General features: G+C 33.8%; 1 protein-coding gene across 6 annotated transcripts in view; it reads right to left on the bottom strand.

Moving 5' to 3' along the window:
* Nucleotides 1-18,263, bottom strand: part of DOP1A (DOP1 leucine zipper like protein A) — a 107,586-nt gene that overhangs the window by 85,125 nt on the left and 4,198 nt on the right. The gene's annotated exons all lie outside the window — the stretch shown is intronic.

The following is an 18,263-nucleotide window of genomic DNA, read 5'->3' as shown; positions in this document are numbered from 1 at the left end:
ATTGCCTAGCTGTGTGACCTGGGGCAAGTGTCTCTTAACCTCATTGTCCTAAATAAATATATATATATTTTTTTTACAAAAAGAACATACCCTCAATTTGGATCAAGGTACAACATGTAAACAAAGTAAAGACTGACAGATTGCTTTCCGTGGGGGGGGGGGGGGGGGAGAAGAAGTAAGATTGGGGGGAAAATTGTAAAACTCAAATAAAATTTTTAATAAAAAAATTAAAAAATTGTCTTTGATCACTACATTGCTGAGAAGAGCTAAATCTGTGATCGTTGATCATCACACAATATTGCTGTTAAGGGGTACAGTGTTCTCTTGGTTCTGTTCACTCAGCCTCAGTTCATGTAAGTCCAGATTTTTCTGAAATCTGCCTATGCATGTTTTAATCAAATGAGGACACAGTATTGTTAGCTCTGCTTAATAGTTTTACTTTGTTCAAGAGAGATGATGTAATCTATCAATGTCTGTAATATTTTAAAAAATGTAAATAAAATTTAAAAAATTAAAAAAAAGAACAAACCAAATAAATCCAACACACACTTCTCAGTTCTCTACAGCCCCCACCCACCCACCCACCCAAGTAAACAAACAAAAAAGTAAAACAATGAAGAAAGGAGAATTTTTAGATTCTATTTACAGATGTATAAAAAAATACAGCCATGTTACTTAGATTTAAGATTTTTCTCTTTAAAATCAATATCATTTAACTAAAGATCAATATTAAATTTTTTTACAAATTCTATAAAAAGTTATGTTGTCTATAAATAGCAGGTAAATTCTTGCTGACCAGTAGATTTATTTGCAGATAGCTGAACTGACACCAGGTCAACCCCTGATAATCCCTTCTCAGATTATAGGCATTTTATACAGGATTTAGTGGGAAAGACAATAATAAGAAAGATTAAGGTCTAGTATATTTTGAAACCTGAAAACCAGTAAGACAAAGGGGACAGCAAAGGGATCAAAGGAAGAGGCAAAGGGCCCTTTATGAACAAAAATATTTATAGCAGCACTTTTTTTATGATGGCAAAGAATTGGAATCTGAGGGGGTGACCATCAATTAGAGAATGGTTGAACAAGTTATTTTATATATATATATATATATATATATATATATATATATATATATATATTATTTATCTGTCCTTCATTCTCAAAGAAGACCATGACATCAGGGAGGTGATGTCATGACAAGTACATGAATTGAATTTGAGTGAGGGCGAGCTGTGTTAAGTCACCAGCCTCACTTTCTCCTCCAAAGCCATCTGGGTCTAGTGGCCAGATATAAATCAGGACAACTGGAGATGGCTCTGGATGAGAGTCAATCAGGATTAAGTGACTTGCCCAAAGTCACAAAACTAGTTGAGTCAAGTGTCTGAGGCTGGATTCAAACTCCTGTCCTCCTAAATTCAAGGCAAGTACTCAATCCACTGCACCACCTAGTTGCCCTTATGGTATATATGCATGTAATAGAAAACCACAGTTTGATAAGAAATGATGAAGTGGTTGGTTTCAGAAAAACCTGGGAAGACTTTTATGAACTGATACAAAGTAAAAAGAGCAGAATCAGGAGAACAATTTATATAGTGACAAGGATAATGTAAAGATAATCAACCAAAGGGGAAAAGCTAGAGTCTTCATGAGCTTATTTTCTATCAGTTCTCCATTTCATACTTGGATATTCTAGATCAGGGCAGGGAAGCTCCAGTCCAAGGTCAATTTGGTCTGACATTGCAAAGGCAATCACATCAGGATTTGAAATTCAAAAAATCTAGTAGTTTTTTTAGCAGTAAATTAATTAAATTATGTGTTTGACCAATCATAGCCCTCAAATGAAGTTATAAATAGTCAAATGTCCCTTGGCAGAAAAAAATGGTTCCTCACCCCTGTTCTAGAGCAAGCAAGGACAGCGTTACTGTTCACTTATGGTCAAATTGGCTCATGAAAAGGCTATAGAAAAGGTCAAACACAGGTTGTAAAGCAGGTACAAAAATAAGTAAAATCCTGTTCGTAGTGCCAAATTATAAGTGTTTATCCAATTGAGGGGAGTAGTATGTTTCAAACAAATCCCATCCTCATTGTCTGTGGGTTCTTTATTCATAAAGATAAAAGGAATGCTGAGGAGGCTTGGAGAGATTTATACCTTTTATCATACAGCCTTGGTGGTGGTGGGAGACTTCAGGGTCAAATACACACATAAATCTATCTATATAGCTCCCAGTTTACTTATTAGTTCCCTAAGTCCTAGTCTGTTTCTGCCTCTTGTCTGATTGGGTTCATGTCCTCCTGTTCATTGTCCATCACCATCTATTTTTGCCCTGTCTTTGCTTGTCTCTGTTATGTCTTCCTCCTAACCTGGACAGTTTATAGGGGCACAGATCAAAGCCACATCATGCCAAATCTGATACTTAAATAAGTATCATCAAGTATAAACAATTTATATGACAGTAACTGCTTCTAGGCCCAAATAAAGACTGTATGGCTGACCTAAGTGAATATCCAAATATGTATCTCTGTCAATCAAGCTGGACCACTGTGATTAAGGGGAATTCATATTCCAACCCACGTCAAATGGTTTACCCTACATAGGAGGGTAAATTAGATTTGGGTAAGAATCCCACCTGTGAAAAGGTAAGCAATTTACTTGACCTCTCCCTCTCCAGGGATTAAAATACTTGTGCTACCCCCATCTCAAAGGTTCTTATGGTTTGTGCTACATAAATGAGAGTTGTTTTAATCATTAGCATCAGCAACAGTATATAATATATATATATATATATATATATACACACACACACACACACACACACACACACACACACGATTATATATAGTAAAACACTAGGTTCCAATTGAAAAAACCTGCCATTTCTGCTGTGCACAATCAGATTTTTTCATTTATTCAACATTAAAGACCTACTCTATATAATACATTACTTTCTCACAAATAGTTTGATATATACTTAGAAGAAGCTAGCTAGTATGATGAGTCAAAATAGTTCTTTTTCATTTCATATTAAGTTATGCCTTTAGGTTACAAAACAATTTTTAAAACTCACCTTTGAAAAACCTAAATATTGTCAGAAATTTATAGTTTTAGCAAGTGTCTTTATAGTCCTTAGATTAAGGATATACTTTTCATCATATTTCACCTTCTGTTAAAAATTATTTGTCAATATCTCATTTACCCTAGAGGTTAAGTTCATTAGGAAAATATTTATTAGTGATCTTGGTTATCATAATATGTGTATATATATATATATATTAACTTTAGATATAATAGCTTGATCAAATTTATTAAATATTTTCAAATTTCAAACTACTTACAGTCCACTTAGCATTAGTTGTGATCATCTGATAGCTAGAATTCAATGTTCCAAGCCACTTAAACTAGTAATCACAGTTCAGTTACTACTTTAATTACTATTAATATGGCTTTTAGGGTCCCTTTCCAGAGCAGAATCTATGCTCTTGATGAACTCAACATTGCTTTACTGTTTACAAAGTGTTTTGTTCATAATAGCCTTGTTAAGCAGAGAGAAATCAAGCACAAGTAAACAACCTCATTTTACAGGGTGAAGAATAAGGCTCCGAAACGTTAAGTGACTTATCCACAGAAGCATATAGTTATTAGCATTAGGACAGAGTCTTAAAAACAAACTTTTATGCTCAGACTTTTATCTTCCCCACTCTATTATGTTGAAAGTTTACAGGGTCAATGTAATGAAATGTAATAGTCAAAATCATTCAATCATCCCTTCACTTTCTCCTCTTTTGTTTCAGTAGCTGTTAAAAAAGGCCAGCCTTCTCCTTGCCAAAGCTATTTCACTTAACCTATGGATATAATCTCAAGGCTCCTCTAGCAGTTTACACCCTCTAGCATTCCTTCTCATATTCTGTCTCTATTCATTGGCTCCTTTCTCTTTGACTTAAGAATATGCTTAGGTCTCCTCTATCCTTAAAAAATGAAACAAAAATCTTCCTTCACTTCAGACTATTACATCTCTTAGAAAAGGTTAACCAATGCTCATCTTAATTTCCTCATCTCTCACTTACTTCTTAATCCCTAGGAGCATGGTTCCAGACTCTACTACTGAACTGAAACCTCTTTTCAGGATTATTATTTTTTAATAGTTAAATAAAACATCCTTCTCGCATTTGTCTAGACCTCTATGCAGCTTTTGAAACTCTCAAAATACTCTCCCATTCTCCCAATACACACATATACATTCTTCTTCAAGCCATTTGCCAAAATTTGCTGCTTCTATCTATACAATATCTTTTGCATCTATTCCACTGCTTCATTCACAATGTCACTCAATTTAAGTAACACCTCTATCACTTATCATCTGCAATGCTATAAAACTCTCCTATACAACTTCCTATCTCAAGTCTTTCCCTTCTCTAATTCATTCTTCAAAGAAAACTGGTATTTCTACATCACAAGTCTAATCAGGTCATTCTCTGTTCAGAAAGCTCCCATAGTTTCATATTTCCTCAAAGAAAAAGTACAAACTCCTGTTTGGTAGTTAAAACATCAACCTATTTTTCCAGACACTGAATGTATCTCCTTTCTCTTCCCAATTCTTCAGACCAACCTGCAGAGCCCATCTGCTCTTTCCCATGGCTAGAACGATTCTCTTCTTCATTTCTACCTCCTATGACAGATCCCTCCCAGGTTAAATTGAATCACCATTTCAATTGGTGCTTTTCTGATTGTTCCAAGGATTAGGACTTTCCTGCATTTACTTAAATTGCATTCACTTCTCTATGTACATCAAGTTTTCCTCAGAGCAGGTAACTTACTTGAAGATGGGGGGGGTGGCTCTTGGGGGGGGGGGGGCTCTTTTTATCTTTGTATTCTCTGTACTAGCAGTGTCAACAAGTAACAGGCAACAAAAGAATACAACAGACATGAAAAGATTTGTGGAATATACATAAATAAATATTTGCCTTACTATAAAAACACTTTACTGAATTGACTCCAAGTTTCAGGATTTCATACTTCTTTACTGTAGAAGGTCAACTTCTAGTTAATTAGAAGTCATAACAAACTTAAAACTTACTTCAAAAATTCTAACACTTGTTCTATTCTAAGTAAACAGCACTATGAAAATAGTGCTTTTAACGGTATTATAAAAATAATAATAGCTAATTGTAATGTTTTATACACTGAAACATAATATAATTTCCTGCAAATCTAGAATCCAAGTTTGAGTATGTTTTTGACTCATTTGTTCAACAACCAAATTTTCTCCTAACAAATTAAAATTTCAACATAAAAGATCATAGTGGCAGATCATTTCTACTGAAGATTAAGAATCCTTCAAAGTTATTTAGAAGTTAAGATCACTCCCTCCTAGAGATTTCAAAGGCAAGATAACCACCTAGAGGGGGAAAGGGGGTCTTAGGATAGACCCTAAGTTTGAGAGAATGGAAATGTGAGGATTCAGTAAAAACAGTTATTTTGTAAATAGTTATTTGAATCCAATCATATAAAATGGTTAGAAGCTTTAGGAGCCTGTGGTTTTCTATATCACTAATTATTTTAGTTCAACCATTTAAAAAAAGATCCATCTGCAAAAGTACATGACACAAAAGAGTGATTTATATTCCAAAACAAAGAAAGCCTTGGACTTTGAAAATGGATACAACAATAGCTGCTTATGTCAAGTTCAATAATAAATCAGACATGAGAAGATTTGTGGACTATGCAAAATAAAACAGTTGAAGCACACAAAAAGGAAACAACTTGATTTACCTAGGAAAAAAGAGAAATGAATATCCATACTAGGAAAACTAAACGGGTGGGGGGGGGAATTCACAGAAATTTTAAAAACATTACTATTTTTAAAAATGACTAAGAGACAATATTGTATAGAGAACTGGCCTTTCAGGCACAACTTTTTTTGTCACCTGTGCTGACTGTGACTTCTTAGTTATCAATGACCAAATCTCCACCCATATCGATTGAAGAGCCCGAGTATCCCCTCAATTTAACATCTATCTTAAGACACCAGTTACTATACCCAGTTCTGCTGCTGAATATATATATATATTTTTTTTAATATGGAGATATCCCCCCCAATCTTCAGAAACTAAGAACCCAAGTATCCTTGTTGAATATTCTTGATATTTTAAGGCTAAATAAATCTTTCATTCACTATTCAATGACTCATTTTGTCCAAACACAGAACTTGCATTAACGGGGTTCTAACATCAGGATCACTTCTAATAACTTGTGTGCTCTAAGCCTGCCTAACAGTCACTTCAATCATGTGACCTTGGGCAAGTTCCTTAACTTCTCAGTAAAGAGCCAGGCCAACTCTTTTAAGATCTTAAGTTGCAGAAGTGCCTCTTTGTATCAAAAAGGTCTTCCTACGCTTTCTATACTGATTAAATCTGAAAAATGAACAAACCAAAAACCACAATTAAAATCTATTCTCCCCAATCTAATTCAGAGAAGAGTAACTGGGAGTAAAACTTTAAGGAGGGAAGGTATTTTTATTCTATATTTTAAAGAAAAGCAAAAAGTATAAAATGAAGATTCATAGTTTTATACCGAATCCACTTCTGGTAAATTTGCAAATGCCTATTTTTTTTGATGTTTAAGTTCTGAACAAAATCATAAAAATTTAAACAAAAAGGTTGTTTTTGTTTGCTTATCCCTATCTTATTAGGGATGGGATTTATACAGTGATACACATTTTAGAAGATTTAAAATATATATATATATATATATACACACACACACACACACACACACACACACACACACATACATAAAATAAACTTGGCACATAAGGAAGATAAAATTAAAATACAACTTTGGAATACTTTGAATATTCAAGAAAAATTAAATTATTTGGTCACAAGCACAGAGAAATAAAGAAAAATAGTGTTGCTTCCATTGATATTTTCTGTAGACAATTATATTTGTCAGTACCATATACATATATGTTTATGTGGATATGTGGAAAATAGAAGCTTGAGGAATTAAAAAAAGAATCCTTGTTTAAACCCAGATTAAAAAGTGAGGGTAGGGGCGGCTAGGTACAGTGGATAAAGCACCGGCACTGGAGTCTGGAGTACTTGGGTTCAAATCCGGTCTCAGACACTTAAAAATTACCTAGCTGTGTGGCCTTGGGCAAGCCACTTAACCCCATTTGCCTTGCAAAAATCCTAAAAAAAAAAAGTGAGGGTAGACTAGAGAATTTGGGGTTCTTATTTGTTTTCCTTATGATACTATTTTGAAAAGTAAATTTAATTATAATAATATATATTTTTACCCAAAATAGTGATTCAGCATGCTATAATGAAGATATTTTTCCAAATAAAAATGGTCATATCTTTGGGATGAGAAGTTCAGCTACTTTTCTTTAATGCTTTCACTTATGCTTGTACAGATTATATGACTTTTATATGAGAGCATCACCCTTTCATTGAAATGTACTATTTTTGCATTTTCCATCAAATATATAAAGTTTTAGTTCTTAAATATATTCATATTTATCATCAAGGGGTAGGAAACCTTTTTGCTGCCAGGGGCTATTTGAATATTTATAACATCATTCTCAGGCCATTTAGCTGGCACAGTGGATAGAGCACTGGCTTTGGAGACAGGAATCTGGAGTTTGAATGTGACCTCAGACATTTAACAGTTACTAGCTGTGTGACCTTGGGCAAGTCACTTAACCCTGATTGCCTCACATCTAGGGCCATCTCCAGTTGTCCTGATTTATATCTGGCCATGGGATCCAGAAGGCCCCAGAGGAGAAAGTAAGGCTGGTCACTCAGCACAGTATCCTTCCACTCAAATTGAGTTCATATGCATGTCATGACATCACCTCCCTGATGTCATGGTCAAAGACAAAAACAACATCACCATCATCATAGGTCATACAAAAGTATCAACTTAAAAATCCTAATCCTAAAAAGTTTCTAAATTTATTGAAGTTTGAGTCTTACCTTGACAGCACCAGACCAAATATTTTATAGGCCTTACATGACTCAGAGATTCCCTGCCCCATATAAAGGATCTCATGATATAAGTATAGCTTCCTGATTATCTGCATTAACGTGCTTGAAATCAACTAATAATGTGTTCTGCCAAATGTATTCTGCTCAGCATGAAGTAAAAAACTATTTCCTGGGCAAATGATAGCCAATTATATTAGGTAGTCTGTAAAGTTTACAATGTAAAAAAAAATCTGATTTGCTTCTTTCCAGCTCAAAGAAAGTAAATCAAAATGCCATTTCTAGTTTTTCTTCCTTTCTAAATAGATGACAACAAGCATCTTTAGTGTGATCTGTAACCAATATGCCAATTTAGTCTCAGTTCTTATAAGCTCATACATATTGGAATAATATTAAACCGTGATTTAGGAGTTTTGTCTTTTAGTATACCACAACAATAAAACAAAAAAAGATGTTATTACATAAAAGTTACCCTCTTGCTTCCAAATTAAGCCCCAGGGAAATGAGCATAAAAATGAAAATGTTGGAAATTTAAATGTTCATCCTCTAACAAGAGAGAAATGTCAGATATCAGATTTTAGGAAATGCCAGACTGAGTCAGAACATCTGAGTTCTGAACAAAGCTTTGGAGCTTTAAAAAAACCCACAACAGTGAGTAGTATTTGGCTTCAGAAAAATTCAGGGTGTTTTGACAGTAGCATGAGAAGATGGGGAAAGACTAAGGGAAATTGTCATCAATTGCTCCAATGGCAAGACTCACAGTAATACTTCAAGGATGAAATTCAGAGTTTTCCCATCAACAGCAAACTGAAAGTGAAAGCTGTTAATTGTGAAAGAAAAGTAGCTAGTCATAGTGCTATGTGCCAAGCAGGTATTCATTAAATATCTGTTGAATGAATGGAAAAAGCAATTAGACTATTACAGCTGAGGGTACTTTTTACCATAATGAAAATATTTGGGTATAACTTTAATCCTATGCTGGAAGTGGAAGCCTAGACAATAAATGAAACAGTAATTCCAAATAAATATCCAAAATGTATTCAATAGATTAGGGAAAAAAAGACAAAATTGTTTTTGATACTATTAGGAGGAACTGTCCTGCCATTCCAGATGTCTACAAACTGTGCTTTGCTTCTTACATGTTAAAGGTAATCAGTGCTACATGGTAAAGGAATAGGTGAAGCTACTCACCACTACCATAGTAGCACTAAACTGTGCTCTTTGAGTCAATATTAAATACTTAAAAACCTCAAAAAGACCTATAAGAATCAACTGCCAAAGTTGGAATCTATAAATGAATACATCTGGGTCTCAGTTTATTCATGTCTAAATGTGAGGAAAAAAATTCAGAACAATTAAGAAATTCCATTTAAGTGTGACACTTCCTGTTGAAATGATATTGCTAAATTAAATTTGACCTTTAGATAGTGTTCAAAACCGTATCCCATGGTAGTCAAAGTTCAAATAATTCTTACTCTCCCTTCCCTTCTCTCAACAAACATGCTAAGATTTCAACTATACTAAAAAGTATTCCTAAAATACTGATATCAGCACATGTCAGCATTTTATCTACTATTTAAAATCTCACAAGATTAGCATAGAACACTGTGAGGCTAAGTGACTTGCCCAGGGTGACAGGGACAATGTTTCTGAGGCAAGAACTTAACTCAAGAACTTGTAGGTTGTTAAAAGTCAGCTCTTATTCATTAAGTCACACTGCCTCTCAATAGGGAATTCCCAATACAAATAAAATCACACATCAATTTCTATCCCTAGCCCAATCCTTCTACCAGCTCAAACTACTGTTTTCCCTTTTTTCCCTTAGGTTTTGCTTGGGGGGAGGTTTCAGCTTTTTTAAGTAGTATAAAATTACTCTTGACTATAACCTGGTTTAGAGTATTTGTTTTTTGTCACTGTTAGTCCATGTCTTGAGTTCTTTGGAACAACATACCAAATGTTACAAGTTCAAAAGCAAAGATATTTATTAAAACAAGGTAGAAAAGATATGAGTCAGTTGAAATTCTCTGCATCCATAAGCAAATTTTAGTTAATCACTTCATCCCTGACAACAAAGGAGTAGAAGACAATAAATTTAAACAATGGCAACAGTGGCAGAAACTTAAAGTCCAAAGTAACAAATGCTAAATTACTTTCCTTTTTAGTTTCATTTTAGCAGTCCACTGAAGTGTCTTGCAGAGAGGATTCACTGTGGTCCAGATCAGGGATGTCAAACTTACTTAGAAACGGGGCTACTAATGTGTACATTCAGGATCCCTACAAGCTTACAATTTAAAATGTATTATGTTTTAATGAAGTTTTATTTTTTCCAATTACATTGTATTTCCCTTTAATCTGTTTAGGTCATGTCTGGGAATGTTGTGGGCTACATATAGGATTAGAGACCACCTTAAAGTCCCTTGTTTAAGCTTTTTTTTTTCCTCGAGTAAAGAAGCAGAATTCTTACAAAAATGCTGCAAGGGAAATAGTGAAACTATTATGCTATTACGTTATTTTTGTGTATGAAAAACTGAAGTTCACAGGTAAAGTGACTTTCTTAAGATCATAAGATTATATCAAATGGAAAAAAAGCAATCTGAACCCAGGTCTTTTGACTATAAACATTTTGTACTTTGATCATAATACCAGTCATATTATCAATGAAAATTTACTGAATGGACAGGGAAAGAAGTAAAACGATAAACTAGAAGGCAATATAATACTGTTCAAGAAAGAAGTGTTTTGCTAGAATTGGGAATATATTTCAGAATAGGACATATCTTCAAATAAGATATGTGGAAAGAAACATTTCAGATTGTAATGTGCAGTACAGGCTGGAATTATAGGATGGTTTCTATGTCACAAAAACATGTAAGGTTGACCTGGTTTAACATCCCTGTTATAGTTTTATGATACTTGTAGGAGATAATACAGGATGTACCTTTGAGGGGTTCCTGGAGAATTTTTTCTAACTAGGTAAAGAAGTGAACACTGAATGCTGTTATAGTAGAATGACCCAAGGACAAAAGTTAACTTCTGTAGTGCTTAAAACAGAAGGTTCCCAAATTGGATGTATACATTTTGATAATATTTCTCTGATAATAAAGCTAGAATATATTTCTATTTAATTGCACAAATTTAAATAAATCCCTGTATAATTTGGCTTCTACTTACCTTTCTAGTCATATTATTCTTCTTCAAACACAGCCTGTTGTGGTTAAACTAGCCTGATAGTGTTTTCTTCTATATGGTATTGTATCTCTTGCCTTTGCACAGATGATTCCCCCATGTCTCTCCACTTCTACCTGTTGGAATTCCTAGCTTCTTTCAAAGTCCAGTTCAGGTACCAATACCTACAAGAGCCCTTTCCTTACTTCCTCAGTTGTTAGTGGTCTCTCAAAAAAATTACTTTGTAATTACCATGTACATGTTGTATGGTCTCCCCTATATCCTTCCAGTAGAGTATAAATTCTTTGAGGACAGAAGTTTCATTATCTTTTGACTGGCACATAGTAGAAGCTTAATAAATGCTTGTTGAATTGAAGTGAACTGAAGATAGGGACTGTTTAATTTTTGTCTTTGTACATCCAGCACCTTAGCATGGTGAACAGAATATATTAAAAACTTAATATGAAATTGCTAAATTAAATTCAATTATTCATACCAATTAGGGGAAATAATCATGTGAAATAATCCAGAACAGATAATCTGAAATTGCATATTACTGATGATGGAAACTTGCTTTTGGGGTGAAAATTTATCTTTCTCATTAAGTTTGGTGTATACTAATATTAAAAAATAGTTTTCATTTCCTACGTGGTCTAGAAACCTGATGGATACCAAGAGGAAATGAGCTTGGGAATAAAAATTATTAAGGTTAACGTACATATAGCCGAGACAAATAAGTCTTGGTTTATTATATTAAAAATGAAAGATAATTTTGAAGAATGACTATAGAGATATAAAAGAAACAGATCAAACACAAGGAGAATAATAGTATGTTCTAGACTTACTGGATGTCTTTCCCATGTTTTTAAAATACCTTTTTTTCACATGATGCCTCTTTTGTCAAAATAGTAAGTATACATTCATACATAGATACATACGTTATTTGAACTTGGAAATATGTCAAATTACTTCCATCTATATATCTTTGTACATTATAGCTTACTTTGGGGAAATTACAAAGCTCCTTTAATGACCTCCTGGTTTCTCCTAGAAATAGACCTTTTAATCCCAACAATCTACCAGTGTTGCTATATAGTTGTGAGAAAAGGAATGTAACATTTTTACTACCTTCATATATACGATCCTCCCACTCAAAGTCCTAAATAAGTGCTTTCTTCTGAGGGCCCAGTAAATACTGAATGACCAAAAATATGGAACTAGTGACAACATTTTTATCATCCGCTGTTCTCTCTCCATTCCTATCCTTTCTTTTATTCTTTGCCCTCATTGGGAAAGTTATATTTCAATGTCACTTGTACCCAAACATGTCAAAAACAGACTTCATTTCCTTCCTGAACCTGTCAATTCCATCTTATTTTACTATTAACTATAATACTATTCTTCCAGTAACCCACTCGTGACTTTCTGGAATTGTTTCCTACTCTTATCATGTGCACTATACATCAAAAATCTTACCATCCAATAACAAACATGTATTTATTCCCCAACACCCTTCTGAACAATAAAAGCAGAAAATCCTTAACAAATATACATAGTCAAAACAAATTCCTACATTAGGGGCAGCTAGGTGGTACAGTGGATAGAGGACTGGCCCTGGAGTCAGGAGTACCTGAGTTCAAATCCGGTCTCAGACACTTAATAATTACCTAGCTGTGTGGGCTTGGGCAAGCCACTTAACCCCCTTTGCCTTGCAAAAACCTAAAAAAAATTCCTATATTAGTCATGTAAAAAAAAAAGTGTATCTAATTCTGCATTTTAAGTCCATCATCTATTTGACAGGTATTATGTAGTATAATTCACCTTTTGTGCTCTGGTATTATAGTTTGTCATTGTACTGACAGCAGTTTTAAAATTGTTTCTTTTTATGATGTTATTATCATTGCAAAAATTATTTGCTTAGTTCTACTCAATTCACTCTGAATCAGTTCACAGAAGTCTTTCCAGTTTCCTCTGAAAATATTTGTCATTTCTTAAAGTAAACTAATTTTCCATTACATTCTTGTACCATAACATATCAGCTACATCTCTTAATATACCAAAATTGTTTCTCCATAACTTCAAATGGCTTTCTAGAATGACTACCCATTCAAAACTCCACCAACTGTGTATTGGTCTGTCTGCCTCCCTGTGGCTCTTCTAACATATGCCATTTTCAAGCAAATGAAAGGGGGGGGGGGGGGGAATCCCACAGTTGTTTTAATTCTCCTTAGTGATTTGGAACACTTTAGTTAAGTTACTAGTTGTGTGACCTAGGCAAGTCACTTAATCCATATGCCTCAGTTTCTCCATCTTTAAAATGGGGATAATGATAACACTGACATCCCTTGTTGTGAGGAACAAATAAGATAACTAAAGCATTTAGAACATTCCTGGCATATTAAGTGAATTTCTTTTGTTTTTATTGTTATAGGCTATTACTAGCTTAGAATTATTAACTTGAAAACTGCCTGTTTGAATCCTTAAACTATTTTTTGGAGGAGGGGAACTGGCTCTTAGTTTTATAAATTTAAATTAGTTGTCTTAGATATACACTCTTTATTAGGGAAAACTTGCTATAAAGATTTTCCCGTTTTTACTCCATTTTAATTGCATTGGTTTTATCTGACATCACAAATATCTTGTTCACTGGCATTAATTACTTCCCTTTCTTCTCACAGATATCTATAATAAAGGGACACCAAAAGGAAAAAAATCCAAATATGTACAACTTTCTTTAAATATTGTCTGCTTTTTCATTTTATATAAAATCTACTAAGTCTGAGTTGCTAAATCCTTTGGTAATATTTCCCTTAATATGATAATCTTATAGTTTAAGCTCAATAAGCAAGTTTAAAGAACTTGTAGGGAAGAAACTGGGTTTGGCACCAGAAGACCCTAGGTGAAATTCCAGGCACACCATGGGTTGTATAAGGTGTTGTGATTGAGGGCAAGTCACTTAACTTTTCTGGTTCAGTATCATCTATAAAATCTGCAAGTTGCAATAGATGGCTTCCGATATCTTTCCAGTTCTAATTCTATTTTTCTCTGATCCTTCCAAAGTACATATAGGATAGGTTGGTATGAATCAACTTTTTCACAATAAATTCACTTTAAAAAATGGTTCTTTCAAATGAGTGTTTCTTCTACTTAATCGCGATAAAGTTTAAAAATCAAAACCCCACATAACTAATCTATAGCTACAAGTAATAGCTCCCCCTCAATAACACAGAACTATATTCAGAACAGGAAACATTGTTTTTGCATCTCCTCATCCAAAATATTTTGTACTTCAGGACAGTTTAAAATAGCACATGTAATTGCTGTCTCAAAATAGGATCCTATTACCTCTGATTGAAAGGATTGTATTTGTAATCTTAGCACTTAACATCATGCAAAGAATGTGGTATTGATGCAAAACCAACAGTTTTAAATGTAATCTTAAAGAAAAATTTTAATGAAGGGAAAGTTTACTTGTCTGAGGTAGCCAAGTAAAAGTCCTACTCTTCTTCCCCACAAGCACCAATTTCTTAGATGTCTTCACATTGCTTAAATGTCTTTAACCACTAATCAATAATAGTAGTATCAACAATAGTAGAAGCAAGTAATGGGTATGACCATAAATGACAATATGTAATAAAATTAACTGGGTTTTTTTAGTTTTTTTTTTTTGCAAGGCAATGGGGTTAAGTGGCTTGCCCAATGCCACAGCTAGGTACTAATTAAGTGTCTGAGACCGAATTTGAACCCAGGTACTCCTGACTCCAGGGCTGGTGCTTTATCCACTGTGCCACCTAGCTGCCCCCAATTAACTGTTTTTTAAATCAAATTAAGAAATTAAGAACTGAATCGATATAAATATTGAAATTTCTCTTTATCAATAGATTAAAACCTATTCAATTAAATAGTTCTGTTAGGAAAAAATAAGGTAAAATAATATTAAGGTCAATTTTGCAAATGGGTAAATGGTGGAAAATACTAAAGAAAAATTTCACAATTAAGATGGGATGTAATTATAATTTATTAGCAATATTATAAAAAAAACTATGTAGACCCAGGCAAAAATATATAAGGTGTCCCAAAATTCTTAGTGCAGTTCCAAGCTTTAACAGCTTAAGAAATAAATGCTACAAATTACAAAATAAGTTTTGGAAGGTTAATTATTAAAAAATTTTAATAAAGTTTTCTAGTAAAATACAACATATCTATCTACTACCTTGTGTGTGTGTGTGTATATATATATATGTATATATATAGCTCAATCACTTTTATTCATTTTTAAACCTTATAAAAAATTTTTGTCAGCTGCTGCTCAATGATTGAAAGGATTGTATTTGTAATCTTAGCCCTTAATATCATTTAAAGAATGTCATTTTACTGCATATCCAACAGTTTTAAACTGGAGGTAAAGGTTGGTGACTAAGGTAATCAAGTAAAAAGCTCTACTCTTCTGATTCGCAAGTCTGAGAAAGTGTTATTCAGAAATTGAAGCACATAAAGGACAGTGTGCCCTTTCTTGCCAAAATTAAAATTAAAAATTTATTATTTGAAATGTGCAAAACTAAGTATAAAAGAAATATAAGTAAACTTTCAATTTTTAAAAAGTTTGTAGCATTTGTACTTCGGAAGGTTTTAAAGCTTTAAAATACAATAAAACTTGTACACATATGACACACACATGAGCATGTTATTTTCACATATATGTAAATAATTATGGAGTGTTTTAAATCACATTCACTACAATAAAAGTCTTATTTATCTAGCATCATCAAAAAATGAGACATTTCTCATATTTTACAAATAAGTTTACTTTAAAGAACTTTAAAATATTAAGGAAAATTTTCTTAAGACATACTCCATATATCCTTGACTTCTTAAATTCAGAGTGTGTGTCCTAGCCTATGATTTCATTGGTGTACACGACTCTACCAATTAAGATTACCAATTATTCTACAATTTCTAGGTTTTTAGATTTGCTTAAGATGACAGACTTGCTCAGTATCACACAATCAGTATGTCAGAATTGGGACCTAATCAAACCAGAGTCTTCCTGTCTCAGAGAACTCTCTATCTATACCATATTGCCTCTCTAACAGAAGATAATGAACATAAAATTCAACCTTTTCATGATTGCTCAGGGTCATTATGGACATCATCATGGTGCAGTAAAACATCAACTATCAGGAGACTAGCTTGTCTAAACCCTCAGGCTTCTGGAATAGCACTCTAACCACAAGATCTTCTCTTCCCACCTCTATCTCTTAAAAAGAACTTGACAGCCACCCACTTGACAGCAAGAGGGCTGATGGATTTAAAATAAAACATACATTTTTGAATATGGTAAAGTAAAATTTTGTTTTTCTGGACTGTATTTACTTATTATGTGGGTTTTGTTTTGAAAATTTTATTATTAAAATTCTATTGGAGGAGAACTAGGAAATATATGAACATACACACACTATATATGTATATATGTGTATATATATATATATATATATATATACGTACACACACACATATTCACATAAAGACATATATACATATACACAGAATAAATTTGATTTCTTTCGGTTCTAAGCCCTATAATTCTAAAAAGCACCCCCCTCCAGGACACCTAGAAACAAAACTGCAGCAGCCTAGATAGGAGGAGCTAAAGAAGTTTATGCCCTAAACAAGAATTGGACAACCAACCACACAAAGATAATAATATTCTAACTGACAAAGTCTGCAAAAGATTGCCCTTTTGAAAAACAAGAAGTACCAGAAAAGGATAGTAGCCTGAAAAGAAGGGGGGGGGGGGGGGTGAAGAAATTCAAGTGGCAATGGAGATGATTAGGAGAAAAGAAAGTTTATTCAGAGAGGTATGTGGCCGGGGGGGGGGGGGGGGGGGGGGGGGGGGGGGGCTTTAAATACCCAATTTGAACAATGAATACAGTAACAGAAGTAACAAACAAGTCTGAGAAAAATTAGGTTATAAGAGAGTGCCCAGGTCTGGGAGGATATTTTATGCATTTAAGCTAGGCTGCTAGGTGATGCAATGGATAGAGTCCTAAGCACAGAGCACAGATGTCCTCAGTTCAAGTCTACCTCAGACAATTATAAGCTGTGTGATCCTGGACAAGTCACTTAACCAATTTACCTCAGTTTCCTCATCTGCAAAATGAGGATAATAATGACATCTTACTTCTTAGGCTTGTTCTGAGGATCAAATGAGTTGTTTGTAAAGTGATTAGCACAGTATCTGGCACAGAACAGGCACTTACATGCTTACTGACTATATTTATAACATAATACAATAATCTGAGATAGGAATTTATAATATCAATACACAGAAGAATATATCAAGTCTCAGCTATCCAGAAACATCTGTTAAGGCTACAATAATCCTGCCAGTCATCCTGGTTCACCACTTTGAGCATCTTGACTCTTTCCTCGACCTTACTGCCTATATATTCAATCAGTTTCCATTCCACCTCAATACCTGGTGATCCATTTTTTTCTCTCCATTCACAGTAACCATCATACTAATTGAGGTCCTTAGACTAGTATCACAGCTTCCTAATTGTTATTTTAGCTTTCCTGTCCCATCTCCAATGTAGTTTTCATACGTTAAAACAATTTTCTTAATGAACAAATCTATTCCTGTTAATCCACTACATTCTGTCGCCCACCAACACTTTTAGTCTTATATTATTTCCCTTCATGAAATGTTTCTCTTCCATATATTCCCAATGTACTTTCTTCAGGTCTATCACTTGGAATCACTCTTTCTTTAAACATTAACTCAAGTACCACAGGTAGAAAGCCTTCCATGATTCTCCCACTTAATTGCCTTCTTCTTAGTGAAATTACTTTGATTTGCTTATCTTTGTACCTATTTTTTATCTCCCTTGAGGACAGGGATTGTTTCAATTTTGTGTTTGTTTGCATAGTAGATTTTTAATAAACATTTGTTGAACTGCAGATAATGGGAAAAACTCATTCCTATGGATTCCTACCACTTTGGATCTTACTGTCTTGTGATATATTATAATTTGATGTATCATATAAAGACCATTGGAGTGTGAAGGGATATTTGTTCTTACACTGCATAATCCTAAAATGCTGAGTTTCTG

This window comes from Macrotis lagotis, chromosome 5, assembly GCF_037893015.1.
Source record: "Macrotis lagotis isolate mMagLag1 chromosome 5, bilby.v1.9.chrom.fasta, whole genome shotgun sequence".
Classification (NCBI taxonomy): Eukaryota; Metazoa; Chordata; class Mammalia; order Peramelemorphia; family Peramelidae; genus Macrotis; species Macrotis lagotis.
This window is presented reverse-complemented; position numbering and strand designations above follow the sequence as displayed.